The sequence below is a fragment of the Strigops habroptila genome, chromosome 6 (assembly GCF_004027225.2).
Source record: "Strigops habroptila isolate Jane chromosome 6, bStrHab1.2.pri, whole genome shotgun sequence".
NCBI lineage: Eukaryota > Metazoa > Chordata > Aves > Psittaciformes > Psittacidae > Strigops > Strigops habroptila.
This window is the reverse complement of record NC_044282.2, coordinates 52,266,014-52,270,654: the sequence shown is the minus strand read 5'-3', so window position 1 is coordinate 52,270,654 and position 4,641 is coordinate 52,266,014.

Genomic DNA, 4,641 nt, shown 5'->3' with positions numbered 1-4,641 from the left:
CTGTATTCTGTTATTTTCATAAGTGTGTTGAAGAAATGTGATGTTATGTAGGAGTGATATGCTGTCCAATTCAAGCCAGTCATGAAGAGAGAAACTCTATATGGATTTTCTCCTTTAGCAACTATTACAAAGGAAATTCCTATACAATTCACTCTCCTGTTTAAAGTTTCAGAACCATAGTGATGGTAGCTAGCAGCAGAGATACTTTCTTAAGAAAAATAACACAGTATGTGAGACTGAACAGACAAGGAGGAACTGGGTTTTCAGATCTCATGTCTGTATTTGGTTGGCTGGTTTCAATTCGCACATTAACATTTGTAATGCCTTTATGTCTTCGTTTTTTAAATGGGAATAATTATGAGTTCTTCATTATATCTACGAAGATCTCTGAAGATCTGCTAATGAGAGAATGTCTTATCAGTGCAAGGTATTATTGCAACGAAGCTGATTAATGGAACTATGCCTGCAGGGGAGGGGGTAGCAGAGGAGGAAGAGGGTGAAAATAGAAACCATACTTTTGTCAGATTCAAGGAGCTAGTGAAGAATGAGGACAAAATGTTACATTGCTTTGTAGAAAATTAAGAATCACAGCTACATCTATCACCATAAATGGCTTGTTTGAATTGCTTGCATTCTCTGTCTGAGCTGCAATACTTCATTCAACTAACCATTCGTTAAACACACATCCTGAAAGCAAATAACTTTAATGTAAATAATTTGTGAAGCATTGTTCCATCTGTTGAAAATGTGCAGTAGTAGTTTCGACCCTTGTCTAAACCAGGCGAGCTACTTTCAGGCAAGTTTGGGAGGTAAATGAACTGTCTGGCTGCTTTTCTTGGCAACATCTCTTATTAGTGGGAGGTGGCAGTAAAGAGAACATGAGGAAGACTGAAAGTGTTTACTTAAAACTTTAGCCAAATGGCTAGGGAGAGTTAAGATAAATCATAACTGTCAATGATGACAACTTTAGACTGCTACTAGTTCACTCCTGTTTATGCTGTTTTAAATGTTACACTTAGAAATATTTTGGAGCAGACTGAATTTTTATTGACAGATGCCATAAGTTGTTTAGATGTAAATATTTTGGACTTGGTTCTAACAGTGACATAGAAGATTTGCAGGAAGAAGTCTGTAAAGCTTCACGCAACACTTGAGAGATAATATTTTTTAAGAGTGTCTCCAAAGTATGCATCTGTGACTCATATTTCCCCAAAGAATAAGATCCATAGATCAATGCAGGCTTATTACACTTTCTCACACACAAAAAAGCCAAAATAAAATGTTACAGCAACTGGCCATATGGGATTATTGAACTGAGTCAGATTTTTTTTCCTTTTTTCCCCACTCTTGTCTTGAGCACCTTTCCTTCTTTTTTATTTTTCCTTTTTTTTTCCTTTTTTTTTTTTTTTTTTTTTTTTGGGATGGAGCTCAGATACTAACATTTAAATAGCAGTTAAGATGTCAGAGTAAACTAGCAAAAGGCCAGAAGTTCCGCCAGTAACTAACCTCAAGATTTTTTGTTCAAAGATTGAGTCATGCTGACCAATGCCATGAAATACAGTTATATGTGAAAGATGAGGGTGAATCAATCAGGGATTTAGCTCAATTTATAGTTTACTTTTAACTCTGGCAGCTGCCGCTTCTTTTAATACTCTTAAGTTAAAGTAAACAGCACATCTAGATGCTCTTTTGTTTATATAGTTCTATAAGATTTGCTTTGTAGACTGCAATATTGCAGTACTGATTCCAGGAGGAAAAAAAGCCCAAGAATTAGAATAGTCTAACCCTGGGTTCAGATCCCTTCTCTGTTTAGAAATGGAAGTATTACTAAAAGACTTATCCTCCAAATATCTTCAGTATGGACAATCATTTTCAGAACACACGGAGTTTAGCACAGAGGTACTTCCTCATGGATTGTTCATGTACTCCTACTTGGATTGACCAAAACGAACCTTTGTAATGGAGTTTAGTACCTCGGATGAGAAGCATGTAAACATAAATAATTTGTTTTTCAATTTTGCTCCTATGTATGAAACCTCTGTTCAAGAGCATATCTTGTTGCTTGATGTTGAATTGCTCTAAATTCAAAACAGGTTCTTAGCCTGCTCCAATCAGCTCCTTCCTAAGCATGGAAAGACCTGAAATGCATTGCCCTGTGCCATCAGTTTTTCTTAAACATTTACATTGGTTTTAGTGATTTGCAGCATCTCAGTCCTGATGAGACAGAATGGTATGGTTAATATCACCTATCATAGTTCCACCAGACTTTACAAAGAAGCTATTGACTTTCAAATCTTGCTTGAGAAGCTTGATCTAGTTGAAACGCTGTGCATTCCCTTTGCATCATGATCTTCCCTCCAAGATCAGGCACTGGACTGTGGAAGAACTGGATTTATTTCCTACCAGGCTACTGGCTGCTCAGGAGAGGACATACTTTTAACATCTTCTCTGAAAACTTTCACTTTCTGAAAAAGCTTAAGATTCACTGACTCAGAGCAGGAGAAGGAACATGCCTGTAAGGGCCTGACTCACTAACCTCTCAGGAAATGCATAGCCAAGATTTTCTGAGCTTCTGTCCTTGCTTAAAAGCCTGGTTTTGTACTTTGTTCCTGGCTGCTCAAGCTAAATACACAGGCACCCACTAGCATTTGAAACCCGCCAGTCTGGTGTACAACTCTTAACCACTAGGCTAGACAGTAACCTTAAATTCTTAAGGTTAAATTCTTAATCTCTTACACCGCAAATTTTCATATGCCCAGGTAGAGTGGAAAAGCCTTAACCAAGGCTTTTGTGGGGATTGTTCTTCATTGCAAAGCAGAACTAGGTACATATCTCAAGATCAGGTGTCATCAAATGGTTCATATCCACTCTGCTTAGAACTAGGTCTACTTATAGCAGAGTTTCTTGGAAAGAACAGGATGGACTAGCCTAAAACAGTCAGGGAGTGCACTAAGTGTTGATGAACAAGCATCCAGCACTGTAGCTCTTTCTTATGCCCCTTTTAATTTTAGTAGAATCAGTGTACTCAAAGATTTCTCTGAAAAGTTTCATGCTTCTACTTCAGGGCATTAAATTCTTCTGGAAATGAGATGTCCCCAAGTTAAATTAATCAGTCTAAATTTAAGGGAGCAATTCATCTGCTGAAACAGAGGCATTAAGTGCAGTTCTAGACATGTTAGAATCTTATGTGGCTAACAGACCGCTACAATCTGGGATTTAAAAGATTCATGTCCCTCTGGAGTGGCAGTTAAAAACCTGTAGGTTAAGCTAGGAGGTTTGGCTACACGTCTTGAATGGATATCTCAATGAATCTGCAATACCCAACTTCAAGCAACTGATTCACTCCTTGGCTATATTTATAGAAAGGGTAGAATTTAATTTCCTTCAGACAGCTAAACATGTAGATGTCTACATGTGAGCTCCACTTTTAGTCAGAGGAGATCCAGATATAGAGCCAGTTTCCTAAATGTAGGCACACAATGGCATTAGTGGAGTATTTTTCTTGGCCTACAGCTACCATTCCAGAAAATGTGGATCTTCCAGAGGTTCCCTCTCATATCTGCGAGTCCCATGTGGGTATTTCAGGTACACTCTGACTTGAACTTGACAGTTCAAGCAGTCAAGATGCTCAAACAAATTGACTGAGCAAATGGTTTGCAGTTAATAAATTAAGTAGAATCTAGAGAACTGCCATATTCCTACTAAACAGCTACATTGTGTCTTACATACTGCATTAACTGCACTGATGATGGATTTATTTCATTTGTCTGAACAGGAGCATCCTGCACACCCAGACCAGAGAAACCTTCACTATAGGATCCATGGGGATTTGAAGAAACAACTAATGGAGAGAAAAGAGGACTCCTGGATGACTCATTTCTTCTCAATGATTCCTAAAATAGGTTAAGATGAATTGGACACTAGAAGAGCCTATTTCTCAGTAGACCACAAAAACAGTCTAAGGTGACTAAACCAGTCAAAACCTCTCCAGTGCATGTATCTAAAGAGAGAGGTCTTTAGAACTCTGTTGTGAATTCAATTATATCATGCCATCTGAGATGCAGTAGACTGCCTAAGACATCTGCAAAGGGCTAGTAGACATAGCACAAAATCTACAAAAGACCAACATCCTTCTATGGGGGATTTTGTCTGGAGGTCAATCAGTGCACATCCTGAATTTTCCCAAATGGCACTGGAAGACTATGTCTAGCCACTGAATTGGTCCTTCTAAGGAAAACCAATGTCCTTTCATGAAGGATCTTCTACTGGCAGCTGAGAGCTAACAGGAGTGTAGTTGCAAGCTCAATTTGACTTGACACATTAGTGTCACTGATAATACTGATTTAACAAACTGAACTTTTATTCTGGCCCTCATGTCTGCGGCTGGCTTATAAGAAAAGGAAAAGTGCTGAATCTGAAATTAGGGCCAATGGTTCAGAAAAACAGAGACATAACAGAACAGGCTTTGATGTAAAAATCAAGTCTAAATAAGCTAAGAGTTCCACGGTTAAAACATGAAAAATCCATAAGTCTTAAAAATGAGCTCTGTGAAAGGATTTTAGGAACAGAAATTTTCCTATATAGACTTGGAAAAATGAACTGTTCAAATATTCTTCAAAACTTGGCTTCATATTAAGTGTC